This window comes from Lethenteron reissneri, chromosome 13 (assembly GCF_015708825.2).
Source record: "Lethenteron reissneri isolate LAM-NWPU_2019-01 chromosome 13, ASM1570882v1, whole genome shotgun sequence".
NCBI lineage: Eukaryota > Metazoa > Chordata > Hyperoartia > Petromyzontiformes > Petromyzontidae > Lethenteron > Lethenteron reissneri.
In genome coordinates, this window is record NC_083791.1 from 11,114,262 (window position 1) to 11,129,034 (window position 14,773).

Here is a 14,773-nt window from a genome sequence, read left to right on the forward strand (position 1 = left end):
GTGAAGGAAAAGACACAAATGCACACCAGGTTTTCTCATTGAAAATAGGTACATTTCAAAATATCACTGTCTTGGTCACAAAAGCAAAGTTTGTGGGGAATAACAGCCATTTTCTGTACTTTTTAGGCATAAGCAATTAGGAAATAACACTTACTACCCAGGGACAACGTATATGTTTTTGTTACACAGTGAATTATTCACTGTCACGGAAGAGCCCCGAGGGAGAGAGACACGAGGCGGACAAAGCAAACGGGGACAGGAGGCGCGGTGCCTGCGGGCCGAATCAACGCGAAAAGCTGTTAACAGCCAAAATAGATAATTGTATTATTTTATTATATTTTTTATTATTATTTTATTATCTCCCTTCTACGTGACTTTACCGAAAGAACCAAGAAGACGAATCCCTGCAGTCACGAAAGCTTTAAATCGAAATTTAACTGCCAAAATAGTCGATTCTTTTGGGGGGGATTTCGTCCGTGATTTTGAATCACCAACACGCGGAATAGAAGGTTGCATCCTCAATGTGCACTCTGACTCTTCCCTTAGCCCAGCCCACTGCCCCGCCCCTCCCCCACTCCTCCCCCCGCCCCCTTTCCTCGCCCCTCCCCCCGCACCCTCTCCTCCACTCTCCCCCCGCCCCCTTTTCCCCTCTCCCCCCGCCCCCTTTCCTCTCCCCCCGCCCCCTTTCCTCTCCCCCCGCCCCTTTTCCTCTCCCCCCGCCCCTTTTTCCCCTCTCCCCCCGCCCCCTTTCCTCTCCCCCCGCCCCTTTTCTCTCCCCCCGCCCCCTTTTCCCCTCTCCCCCCGCCCCCCTTTCCTCTCCCCTCCCCCATCTCCTGCCCCCTCCTCCTACCCCCTCTCCCCCCTACCCACCCCCGCCCCCCGCCCCACTCTCCCCCTCCCCCCATCCTCACGCCTCCGCCAAACGCCCCTCCCCCGCACGTCTCTTCCGTAGCCACGCACAGACGTGAACCATCACCACCACCAACACCACCACCATCGCAGCAGCAGCAGCCGTCATCGTCTCCCTGATGAACGAGGTGAGCGAGGCCTGGCCAGGTCACTTGTTTTTCCTAAAGTGATGGTGGCCTCGGGGTTGTGTGCGCGTGTGGTGCGGTGTAGGGGGGTAGGAGGGGAGGGCATTCGGCTGTCGTCGTGATCCACGGAGCAGGACTTTTAGCCGCCCTGGAGCGCAGTCATTCATACGTCAGCGTGCGCGCCGTTCTCTGTCCGTCTCCTTCACACTCTCAACGCCGTTGCCGGTCGAGTTTGGGGGGCCCGGGAAGCTTGGGGAGGTGGAGGGGGGGGCGTTGTACCTGCGCGGTGTTATTTGACCATACTTCACCAGTGCTGGGAGCATGGAGGAGAGAGCATGTGGCATAGAAGTTCAGTACAACAATGGATTTGTGTGCTTTGCGCTGCCCTCTAGCTGCCCACCGCAGTGGGTCAGCCGTTCCAGGCACCGTCCAGCCACTTGTCCGGCCTCGGCACCTGCTTAGCTTCTGAGATGTTGGCACAAGGGACCAATCAACCATTCTCTACTCTACGTGGCAACACTTAGATGGACGCTGATGTCTTGTCAATCTCTGGGATGGGTTTTGAGGGTCTCTTCCTCGCCGTGTCGACCGTGGGAGGCTGCTGGTTTTTGTCGATGTTTCACATCACGCGGGTCACGGCGTTGGTGAAGGGTCAACGACTGAACCCGTTCAGATATCATCACATCGCCACTGATGTTAGCCGTGGCCGGGAATCGATCTCGGGTCGCCTGGTTCATGCCACCCATCCCGACACCGCTCCACACCTACATGTAGTAATACTGTACACTATATTATTCGAGATTTGTTTAGAGATGGCACTCCGTTAATGGCTTATTTAATCTGTCTGTGCGGAGCTTTTGATTATTAGCCGCACGTATGCATGCGTGGTGGGAGTTTTCTCCGGGATTTCCCGTTTTATCGCACATTTCTCATCACGTTTAAAACAATACATGCGCCAAACATCTAAAAGTAGCAGGAGCCTCCCGAATAACGCGTCCCTGATACCTCTCGGAGGAGTCTTTTCCGAGCTTGACGTTCACCGCATTTGGCACTTGATGATCGAGACTGGGGTTTGGCTTTTTCTGGTAAGCACCGTCTCAACATTTCGTTCTGAGCACGGGCCCAAAGGCGCCGAGCGGCCAGCAACAAACGGCGAGAGCGGTTCGAGAAAGCTGGTGGGGGGGGGGGGGGGCGCGTGCGTGGGATGATGATGCGGGCGCGTGCGTGGGATGAGATGATGAGGGTGACGTCACCCCCTCCCCATCACTTGCGTTGCCGTGGCGACGCTCACGTTATGGTCCAGATGGGATGGTGAAGGTGGAAGGCGTTCACGCAGTGGCAGTGATAATTATAGGATGTTGTTGATGATGATGGGGGTAAACCAGATGAGAAAGAGTATTATTATTATTATCCTGTGGACTAAAAAGGGTTAAACAGACGATGTTGATTGGTGAAGGTTTTTGTTAAATTATGATTTTGATTTGTGATGATGTTATGTATGCGAAGAGCTGCAGTGTAGTGGTTAGGGCACTGCACTATGAATATTGCCACCCGAGTTCAATTGCCGCTCAGGGCCAACATTGGTGGCGTATATTTGAACCGGTGTCTGTCCTCCCCAAGGTCAACTCGGCCTTAAATGATCACCTGGTGCGGTCTGTAAACCTCAGCACTGGGGAGACAAAGGCGGTCGGGCGAAGCGTTGGTCACCCACACCCCCTCGTGTACCGTGCCGGCCGTCATAGGTGCTCGCGAACAAACTTGCTCCAATAGTCTGTGAAAGCTACATGGGGGATATTTGTCTCTTTTATGTATGCATGCACATTCCCATCTGTTTAGTTGTACTGTACGTACGGAAATGACTTCATTCTCATCGTGATCAGCCAATGTGTATCTTCTGCTGGATGAAGTCCTCCCTCCGCAGTGGACGTGATTCGATCACTCAATGCATCGTTACGCCCTTGCACCCCGCGCTGGCAATGATTCATGGTGCATGAACGCATTGTCCAGACTTGCATAAAAGTGTGGAATTACTCTCCCGGGAATGCCGCAGGGCAATGCGACCACTTATCTGTTCCCCGCTAGGAGGGGACGGCGGCAATCCTGGTGGTTGAGACTCACGATAAAGTTTCTTGTTTCAAGTCGAATTTGTTTAAGACAGGTGAGAAACTCAAGATTCAAGGGAGAGCCCCATTTATGCATAATAAAGGATTTTTTGGGGGTTAGATCACGTACATGTAAATGGTTTGTTAAATCTGCCACCACCCGACACAGCCAACTAGTAACGTTTGTCACGTAAATAAAATGTGCCAGTTCCTTACTGCTTGAGCACACTGGTGTTTTCGAGAGTAAATTCGCAACATTTACAATTTGAGTATCGTGACGTTTCGCTGGTGATTACAACAACAACAACAATAACCAGCTTCATTAGGCGATTTGCCAGAATTGTGAAGAAGTCCTTCTGCTTTGGTTCTTCAATAGAGTGAACGTGATGCCATCACAGTGAGCCTATCAGATGCGAAGACCATGGGGGGGCTGGGGTTAATGTGGTCCCATTTGCAAGAGTGACGAAGCTGTGTCACCAAAGTGGCAAAAGGCAACAGCATTAAACAAATACTACCACATGATGGGACCTCCTTTGCCAGGACCAAAATATGATAATAGGTTTTCCCCTTTTTTCTTGCAACCAAACACGCTCGCGAGCACGTTCATCGCGGAGATGGAGCGATGCAATCATCGCAGGATCGCTGCTGCGTTGGCTGTCGATAGTGCTGGGCAATCCTTCCTCCAGCATTGTTTCCTGCTTGGCCAATTGTCCGAGAGCCAGCATTCGTTCCAGGAAATATAATCTAATTTAATATTTCGATTAACGTTTCTGCGCCGTTTTGAATTTCTCCAGCAACGCGGTTGATTGTACCCCCGATTCCGACCCCCCCCCCCCCCTTCTCGAATCGTCAGCGTAACGATTCGAAAAAGGCCCCCGTACCTCGAGGTGATGAATGCGCGCGGATCGCCCTCCAACCGCATCGGTGCGCATTAGCGGCGCCCTAATACATTGCCAGCCGTTGTTCACATGAAAACTTCACTTATTTACTGTGCTGCGTCCTTCGGGGACGACCTGACCAAAAAACACATTCTGAATCTGATGATAATTATCGGTAATACTACCGGTGCCAGCCTGGCCAGCGTGTTAAACACGCGTGCCTGTTTACTTGCAAGCCCGTCGCTGGTTTGGACTGCGTTCCGATGCCACCATGCGTGCCCGTATTTACTTCTCTGTCAAATCATTTACTCGGAAAATCCCTCCGAGATGGTCCTCATTTGTATTGCAGGTGACGTTTTTGGCAGTCCGTAGCCCTGCCGCAAATTTCCCATTGCATAACCCCCTTCTGTTTAATCTAGTTTTAATGTTTGAACCTAATTGTTTTGTTCAAACTGTTAGGATTTGCTTTTATGCGTCTGTTTGTGTACACTGTGGAAATGGTTGATGCTTCTGCTGTAATTAATTAAACCCAGGTCTCCCTTAGCCAGACAGACTCATGGCCTCAGTCAGCTCTTAACAGATCATATGGGTCTCTGGGTAAACGTGATGATGTTTATGGGTGTTCGTGTGTCGGTCTATGTCATTCTTTGGGTCCCGATGGGTCTCTATGGGTCTCTGTGCAAGTCGCTCTCTACTGATGATGGCTGTCGATGGGACGTAGAATGTCAAAACTTGTCTGGCGTTTGCTTGCGTTGAACCAATGCTGCTTAAATTATACAAACCCCGAAGGCCGTGTGGCTGATGGATGTGTACAAAACTTTTTTTAAAAATGTTATGTGGAGGGACAGATATGTGAAGGAAGTATACATTTTACTTAATTACAGGTCTCTATGTAAATCTACGGGGCCATTTGTAATGCATGTGTAAGTATGCGATTCTCAATGGATGCTTGTGTCCGTGGATCGTTGCAAAGTGCATAGTTGCGTCTCTTTGTAAGTCCACGGTGTCTCTCTGTAAGTCTGTGTTTGCCTTACGTACGTCCAGGCCTCCTTTTTTTATAACAGACTCCTGGGCTCAAAGGGCTTTTACCTGACCATAAATGAACGTCATTTACCTGTCGCATCCTCTCGCCGTCAGTGACAGCAGCCACGGGCAAGGGACCACGGACTGGCTCGGCTTGAGAGACGAGGGGGGGGGGGGAACTAATTCCATGCAAACCCGAATATCGTTATCGTCTATCTGTCATCTGTGGTTCTATCTTAACACAGCCTTTGGCACTGTCGTAAGGCCTTGCAGAACGAGCACTGAAGGACATCTGTTTATTCGTTTTGATTTTGATTCCGCACGTCAGGTCCGTTCAGTAATGGGCATAGCAATGCAGATGCTATACAGCGCGATGCGATTGCCTTATATCGCGAGTTCTCGCACAAAGACAAAGATCCCCCGTATAGCCTCTAGCAGGCTGTTGGCGGAAGGTGCTCTTGGCGAGCACCTATGAAGGCCGCACGCACAACAACCCCCATTCACCACGGACGGCGCTTGTGCCAGGCTCGGTGCACCTTGAGGCCGCGTGAAGTGTCGAAGGCTCGCTCACAGGAGGTCCCACGGGACAGACCCAGGTGTTATGGGCTTGACCGACTGACTTGACTGGCAGTTGCACCACTTCCCACTGTGCCAACTCGCTGCGTTTTATCCGCCCTGCGCTCCGCCCGTTGCCGTGCCACACGCAGGCGCAGACACGCGTGCACGCCACCCTGCGCTCAGCTCCGCTTAATAATTTAAAATCGACGTCGAGACGCTTGTGGGAAAATTGCGCGTTGCGTTGCCCATTGTACAGCTGCCGTTGCCGATGCCGGGAGAGCAGCCCCCGTTAATTAAAGTTAACGATGACGGATGATGACGACGGCGAAAAAATTACAGTCGCTGAAAAGTTCCGCGGAGAAGTGTGGAGAGATGGACCCACGCCTGGAATTACATCGAGAAGAGAGAAAGGCGGAGCACGCGGCCGTTTATTGACATCTGTCAGAAAAGTGAGGTTTGGGCAGGACACGTCACAGACAATGGCCGATGGTCAATAACAAGAATAACGATAACGGAGTGGCAGACAGAGAATGGAACTCGTCAGCAGAGGACGTGCAGCGAGGAGTGGAGTGTCGCTGAGGGGTGTCGCAGGATCGCGAGAGGTTGCGGCCACTTAGGGAGGCCTTCATCCAGCAGTGGATTGACCGAGGCTGCTGGTGACGATGGCGATGACATCCGGCAGAGAGAGTCCCTGCGGATGATGTGGATGCTGTTGCACCCTGCAGCGTAAGATACTCGCAAAACGCCCTGACTCCCATCACAGTTGGTTCCCAACACTCTGTGATTAGAAATTAATCCTACCCATCTGCGTAATTGTGTAATGGGGTCAAACAAGCGGTGTTGACGCAGCGCCGGGTGGCAACGTGATTAGGTAACGAGCATCAACGTCGCCCTGTTACAGTGCCCAGTGTCTCTTTTTTTTTGGCTAGGAAAGCAAAAAGACGGATGCGACAACTTGGCACGCCAAGATGGTTTGGCCCTTGGATCTCCTGGCGGGGCAGCTGCCCTTGAAGACAATGGTTTGCGAGCTTCACGAATCAACCCCCACCGTTTATCTAAACGAAATAGTTTCTTATTTTGCCAGGTTAAGGCACACCGAGCTACGTAGCTCTTTTTCAAAAGCGACCTGGCTGTAAATGATAGCTCAACTAAGTGGCTTATCATCAAGTGGAAATTTATAGCAGCGAAATACTCTGAATGCATGTGGAGGGAAAAACCGGAGGACCCGGAGAAAAATCCACGCGACCACGGGGAGAACATGCAAACCCCAAATTGACAGCAGGCGTCATGATCGGGATCGAAACCACGACCTCCTGTATACCAGGTGAGGTAGTTAACATCTCGCCACCATGGCGCCCCCATCTGCGCCGTGCGCCGTGGTAATGCCCATTGTTTGGGATTCTATATGGGCACCCACACTGCCAGATGGAGCAATCCATCTAGCTCTGAAAATCTAAGCACCACGATTATTCTCCTCCCGGTAAGAATGTGCGAGCGTCGTCAGGCCTCTGGCAAGCTCGCTTAGAATCCAGGATGCGGGGCGAGGCTTGTGCCAGCAAGTGCCTGCGTGCGTTTTTGTTGTTGTTGGTGGGGGGCGGCTTGGAGTTGGGGGGAGCGGAACTCGTGAAGGTGACCCGCCCGCGGTTTATTTATCCCGGCGAAAAACCGTCGCTGCATCCTTTCCATCGGCGCGCGTCCGGTGGCCGCGACGAACAGAAATTCGTTTTACCGGTGCCAAACATGTGCCGTTGCCGCCGCCGCTGCCGTCGTCAGCAGCGACGATCGATCCACTGCCGGACGAAGAAGGACGAAGGATGATGAAGGGCCTCAACCGAGCGGTCGCGATCCCTCGCGGTGCTGCGGCGTTACAATCCACCGGCGCACGAGCTGACCTCGTCGACGCATCTGCACGGCGGATGTCTGTTTCAGGCGCGTTCTTCCGGACTTTGCCGGCCAGCTCATGGCTATTCTTCACCCGCCGGTCATCGTCCCCTTTCGAGCGATGACTCATCCTGGGTCCGGGCCCACGAACTCTTTTTGTTGTTAACAGTCGGAATGACGTTCTTATCCTGTGTTCTCTCAACACCTGCGAACGCTCTGCTTTTGGAATCGGCCAAACGTCCCCAACGCAGGACCCTCTTGAAAAAGAGTTGAGACTCTTGTTCTGGGTAATGGTTATTATTATTTTGAATCCTCATCATAATCGTCGACTATTGTCTATCGACTGCTGGATGAAGGCCTCGCCACACCGCCACCATCCCTCGCTGCCCAGTGTTGGTACCATCTGATCATCTCTTGTATGTGAGCATATCTCATTGCTCCATCTCCACATTGGTCGTCCTCTTGACGTGTCACTGCTATTCTCTACCTTCGATTGGCTCACCGCGTTGGATGTTTCACAGTGAACAAGTGGAGTGTTGGGCATGACGGAATTTATGTGCTTGATATTTCACCCTTGGCAATGCAATTGTCCCGGTTTATGGGTCATGTTTCAATTTGAGTATCGATTGTTACTGTGTATCGTTTGTAGCGTCTCTTTGGTATTGTCCGTCTCGTACGTTCTGTCTTTTTTGTACAGTCTGATTTATTGAATGAGGCTGTTGGCTACATGAGCAGGGCCCACTGAAAGTGATGGCTAAAGGGACTTACCGAGGTCTGAACGTGACTTTCAAACACCTTTGGCTGGCCACACATTTATAATTCATCATTATTTACCCAGGAAAGCTGTACCGAGTCTGAAGACTCTTTCTGGCACATTGGGATGTTTGGTCAACCCCAATGCCATTGTGTGTTTTTTTAAGCTATGGGAAGAAACTGTAGAACCTGGAGGAAACCTATGCAGAACAGAAGGAGAACAGACAAACTCTACCTGTAAAAATATAAGGCACATAAAAAGCCAGGGATGGAACACAGGCCCTGTCAGCTGTGGGGCACAAGCAGTTACAAGACACACATGAACGCGATCCGGCAGTAACGCGAGAACTCATTATGGCTCCCCTCTAGCTCACTGACACGATGCGTGTGATCGCTTTCCGCTCGCCAACCCGTTCTCGCAGCGCCAGACACGGTACTGGATATTTGCTGGTAAGCGGTCAACCCTCCCGTGACCGCTTGAACCTGCATGTGAATGGAAGCGCGCAGGTGCTGAGCGGCCCCGTGGTCTGCAGCTTTCCCCGCCCGTGGGTTCAGCTGCTGAATCGCTGAGCACCTGTGGTTTGACCCCGAGCAGCAGTTTCCATTGGTGGCGCCACGGTGGCCAGATGTTGACTCGCTTGCCTGGTTTACAGGAGGTCGTGGATTCGATCCCGATCCTGACGCCTGTATATTTGGAAGTTGGCATGTCTCTTTCACCGGCATCGCACGGATTTTTCTCCGGGTCCTCTGGGTTTTCCCCTCTACTTTTAGACGCACGCATTGAGAGTATTTGTTGGTGCTATACATTTCCGCTTCGTTGAGCTTTCAGTTGTGGCCAAGTCGCTTCTGAAAAAGAGCTGTACAGCTCAGTAGGGCCTTACTTGGTAAAATAAAAATAGTTAATAGTTTGGTTTTAGTTTAAACGGCGGTTTCACCGGAGAGCGGTCGCGAGTGCCGTACCGACGGTGTCGTTACTGCCGTCACTGCCGTCGCTGCTGTCGCTCAGACGTCACCGAAACGGTCTTCGGCTCAAACGAAAAACGGCACGAGCTGTACCTATGTCCGGCATGGCGTGATAACCTGGACGGCCACACCGGCTGTGTTTTTCGCTCGGACTTTTCTGGTGTTCGTTGCGGCGGACGCAGCGTTCCTGGCCACGCGCCACACTCGGCCAGCGGTTTGATGCAACAACGTAAGATTTTTGAAAATTTCTAAACGCACTCCCTGAGCGCAAATGCCCAAAGGCCCACAACTTATTGTGAGAGCTTCGGAGAAGGGACGACGGGAGGGAATGTCAAACCGAGTATCCACCTACTCGGCGGTGGAGCGAGCCGCTCGCAATTAGGAGGTTCCGAGTTCAAATGCCGTTTTGGTGGCCATTGACTCGGCCCATCGTCCCCCTCTGGTATCGATACGATGAGTACCTCTTTGTGGGGAAGTCAACACTGGTAGGACCATGGATACACTCGCCACCCTCAACGTAGGAATGAGGAATTTCCACCACTGGCTCAGAGCTGTAGGCAGGAAACTGAGCACTTGCTCAACGCTCATTTAAGCCAGACATCACTTTGATTTGACTTTAGATTACTGTTACATTCTTTAATTTGCAGCCCTTCGTCAATCTACTGCTGGATGACTGCATGCATGTTTGGCACACTTTAAACAAATGCAAAAATCCCCCCCCCCTGCCGCCCCCTCTCTCTCCTCGCCTGCCCCGTATTGTGTTTAACAAGACTGTTGGTGGCAAACAAACACAGACACCCGGTCTCACACACACACATAGAACACAAGTAGATTACACTCTTTAAATAAATATCGTCTTCACAAAGATGTCTCCGGCAGTTAACCCAAAAACCTTGCTTCTCGGTACCCTCCCCGGCATTCAACAATAAAACAACTCTAGGATATGAAGGCAACAGGACACAAAAGCACCTTGTCTTAAATATATAGTGGCAGGAAACGCCGGCTCCGCTCCCGCAGAGGGTAGCTTTTAGGGCAGCCGTATTCCACACTCTCGGGGCGCTCCGCCAATGAACGTAAAACGTCCCAACCGCAGCAGCCACGGTGGCAGACTTATCTCTCTCTCCAAGGTTACACGATTAATATACGGAGCCGCGTCCGCCGTGAACACGCTCTGTGTGTGTCGCGTTGTTCGAGAGGCGGACGCGGTCCGCGCGGCCGAAAACAAATGAGGCGGCGAGCACTTTTTTTAAACGAGTGGTGGTAGTTGGTCTTTCGTGACCATTATCATCCATAATATAGGTTATTTTGGGTTAGATTGCGTAAATATATAAATGTGTAATTTAACCCGCCACCACCCGACACAGCCAATGAATAAGGTTTGTCACGTAAACAAAACGTGTTGGAGAGTCAACCCACAACATTTACAATTCGAGTACCGTGACATTTCGCCGGTAATTACAACCAGCCTCATCAGGCCACAGCCATAGTTGTGGAGAACCCCTCCCGTTTTGGTCTTAACTAGAGGGGGTGAATGTGATCATCGTCACTTTATAAACGTCGCCGCACGTATCGTGTCCTCCGCTTTGTTTTACGGTCGGCTCGCTGACTTGGCCTGAATCCATCCCTGACGCCGCTGCGGGTTCCTGTTTGTCGGGCTGTGTTGGTCTCGCTTGTCGTCGTCATCGTCATCGTCCCCCCCCCCCTACCCACCACCCCCCACCAATGTAATCCCGATTGTGCTATCGGCGCCGCGTCACGAGACCAATAATCCATTCCACAAAAAAATCTCGCAGAGCTGTGCAGCGCAGACCCTTGTGTTCAGAGAACGTCCCGCAGCAGAAGTAGACCTCACCGAGCAACCTCCGAGATCCCTTCGAGTGACCTCTGGGCCGCAGAGTTGAGGGAGAGAACCTTCCTTTTCACCCGCTTTGCATACGAGAGAATCATGTTCGTCGAATAACGGCCAAACCGGTAATTGAATTTTCGGAGCTGGAATGTAGTCGAGTTGAATGGGCGACCAAATTTAATGTGATGGCATTGCGTGAATTTATTTCGCTTGAGAACCCGGTTTAATCGCAGGCGCTTGCTTGCCTACATTCCAACCCAGGTGCTCAGCGGTCCCCTGCTCAGCGCCCTGACCTCCGAGCCACCTGGCCGCCCCGTCGGTGGCTGTGTTGTAAATTTACACAGAGTTTGAGCCCCATTTGAGTCCAGTATCCCCATGTTTTGTAAACACACCGAATACCTTTCCGGCTCTTGAATCAACTGTCTGCTACGTGTAGAACGGCACCGTTTATCTGTGTGTGCTGGAGGAAAGCACATCTGGGGCACCCGCATGGAGGCAGTATTTTCCAAGTTCACTTTTGACCAAGTTCACTTTCAAATGAGACGGTTTGTCCCATATGTCTTAAGCTGGGCGCTAAGGTGGCAGGATGTTAACTACCTCGCCTGGTATACAGGAGGTTGTGGGTTCCATCCCGACCCTGATGATATATTTAGAGTTTGCATGTTCTCCCCGTGGTCGCGTGTATTATTCTCCCGGTCCTCCGTTTTCCCCTCCACATTTAGAGACATGCATTTCGAGCATTTGTCTGCTATACATTTCCTCGTGATAGCCACTTTGTTGAACTATCATTTGTGGTTAGGTCGCTTCTGAAAAAGAGCTATATAGCTCAGTGGGCCTTACCTGGTAAAATAAACATAGTTTTGTTTAATTTTAGAGTTTTAGCCAGCTTTAAGGAAGTGAAACTTGAACTTCGGATTTGAAACAGCTTTTAGTCAACATCGTTATCATCGGTCATGATGTATCTACTTCTGGATCAAGGCCTACTCCAAACCGTCAGCGTTTTTCAAGGTCTTAACGACTCGCCAATAATTCATCCAGTTCCTACACCCACAGCTGATCTCATCGCTATTTTTAATCTTCTAATATATAAAGTCGGTCACTAGCGAGTGACCGATGTATTTCTAATGATGTTTCAGAAGGGTTAGAAAGATGAAATTTGGCACAAACATAGTCGAGTCTGTACTTTTGACGATTGTTTTTTAAACAAAATGAGTACATCTTTGGGCACCCACACATTTTTTGTTTTATCCACTGAGGCCTTCAGAATCTTGGGAATACTGTAAGTGCATAAGCAAGCAAATAGTTGATGGGTAAATGGTCATATAAATGAATAAGTCCAGAGGCGAGGCTGCCCCCCACGAACCCAAACGAATGCAACTCGTGCATAAACATTCACTCCTCCATGAACATTCACTCCTGCATGAACAGCTCTTGCATGAACAGCTCCTGCATGAACAACTCCTACGTGAACATTCATCCTGCACGCTTGGCTTGCCTGCGTTTTGTAATAGTTTAATACTTTTATTGTTTTTAAACTTGCCGACTTACTCCGCCGCCACTGCCACGTTTCTGGAATGGCGCTCGTTACATCAGCGCCGGGGGTTTGTGCTCATTGGGTGCATTTTTCCGAGTGTACGCAACGACGCGGCTGCTAGCGCCGGGGCGTGCGCCGCCTCCTCCTCCTCACTTCGTCGGGCGGCAGTCACCGCTAGTAATCGAGGGGGACTCCCGTCCCTACCTCTGCTTCATAACAATAATTATTATGATGATGATGATTAGACTAATGCCAGTTTTCACACGTAGGCTTTCGTGACCAATATCATCCATAATACAGTTTTTTTTGGGTTAAATCGCTCAACTATAAATGTGTCGTTTAACCCGCCACCACCCGACACAGCCAATTAGTAAAGTTTGTCACGTAAACAGAACGTGCCAATTCGTGACTGGTACAACACACCGGTGTGTTGGAGAGCAAAGCCACAACATTTACTCATGTCCTTTATTTCAGACTAAATGCCCTTTATTTGACTAGGAAAGCCTCACTGCTGCGCTTCTTGTGTGTGGCAGCAATGTGGTGCTAACGTCGAGGTCTGCTGCTGCTGCTGGCCATGATGAGAGGGCTTCAGCAGAGCGAGAGAGTTTGTGTTGTGTCGCTGTTCCTCCTCCTCCGTTAAAGGAGCGCAAAGTCCAGTGGTTTCCTATACGGTCCACAGTTTGAATTGCATGGCCACAGTCGTACTTCTGCGGCTCGGCTGTAATTGTCCATAGATGGAGGAGATGTGCCGATGGGCCTGCCCGTGCTCTGATGCGGCTGATGGTTCCACCATTCTCCTCGTCAGAGCCTCACCGAGTCTCAAGTAATGGGGGGGCGCTGCGTACCTCACGGGTGTTGTCACGGTGATCACACTGCACCTGCGACACGGAGAAGTTTGCGGTTCGATTCGATCTCCCGGCGCGGCGGTTGAAACGATGGGGAAAGTTTCTTCAAATCTCCCCCCGCCGCCACCTCTATCCACCCAACAGTGTAAATTCGGGAACCCCGCAGATAGTCCACCGGTCGGTGACGTGCGGTGGGGCAAAGTGTGGGGCACTCGATGGCTGTTGGCTGGCTCAGGGGTCCGAGACGCTGAGCCGGAACTGCCGATAGCCCAGTATCGAATCCAGGATGTTTTAGTCGCTTCTAATAAAACTGGGTTCGCAAGTGTAGTGAGACGATGATCTCAGCAGAATTTCAGCTCTGGGAGTTTAATCGCTTTGTTTGACCGCCGTGTGACAGGCATTTCTGAGTGGCAGGGGTCGCAGGAAGGAAGCTCGGAAGTAGTTCTATGATAGCTCCTGCCGTGGGCCGTTCTCCCACGCGGGGTGATGCGCTTGCCCTCTGCGAGAGTTGTGAATGTACAGTTCTCCATCTAATAGCCATGGTGGCCATCGCACAATTGAAACAAAATTGCGAAAAAGTACAAAGATGTAAAAAAAAAACCCAACCCACAAAATCCCCTTTAAAGAAAAATATGTTACAAAAATAACAAGCCATGAAAACATTTCAAAAGATGAAATGTTTTAAATATTTTGAGATTTTTTTTTTCCGCCTGCTCAACAAACCCCCCCCACAGGATGCTCACAGACCCATCGGTGAAAAAAAATTTGACTTAGAAAAATGTTGCCTTTGGCTGCAAGGTGGCCAATAGATGACAGTACAGCGATGGATTCTTGACTCCACCTGTGTCACCTCCTCGTACGCCTGGTGGGTTATTCAGGGTCCTCCACTTTCCTCCCAAACAAATCCAAACGCTCTTTATTGCAATTGTCCAACTATCCAATTGGAAGCACACTCTCCTCTGTATGTACATATGTCGAACTTCTTTCGCACCGTACATAGACAACTATGCTACTCGGAGGCTTTTCCTGGATAAAGAAAGGACACCGCTGCTCTCCAATCACCGTCGTTCGGCCCGTTGTCCGACGTTCCACTCCACGTGCTGGGAGCTTCTTCAGGAATATCATCGTCGTTATATATTTTTTCTTTCCCGCCGCAATAATTTCACGTAAATCTCGGGAGCTTCCGACTCGCCGCTCTGCATGCACCCGGTTTCGCTCGTAGCTCACGGGCCCCGATGAGGTGATGATGATGACGATGATGACGAATGAGCGGCGGGCTCCGGGAGCTGACGGTGCCGGTGAAGCGTTAGATTTTTAATAAAAGGTGCTGTTTCCTGTCGGCGTTCGTTCCGTCGC

At 50.9% G+C, this 14,773-nt stretch overlaps 1 protein-coding gene across 4 annotated transcripts in view; it reads left to right on the forward strand.

Annotated features, from left to right (window-relative positions):
* The first annotated feature begins 936 nt into the window (after positions 1–936).
* The window catches only part of LOC133342113 (rho GTPase-activating protein 32-like), a 94,491-nt gene continuing 80,654 nt past the window's right edge, over positions 937–14,773 (forward strand). For 3 of the 4 annotated variants that reach the window (XM_061551052.1, XM_061551054.1, XM_061551055.1), the window contains exon 1: positions 937–1,037. The gene's annotated coding sequence lies outside the window, so the exon portion shown is untranslated. The remainder of the gene's footprint in view (positions 1,038–14,773) is intronic. The other variant, XM_061551056.1, reaches the window with a different exon arrangement.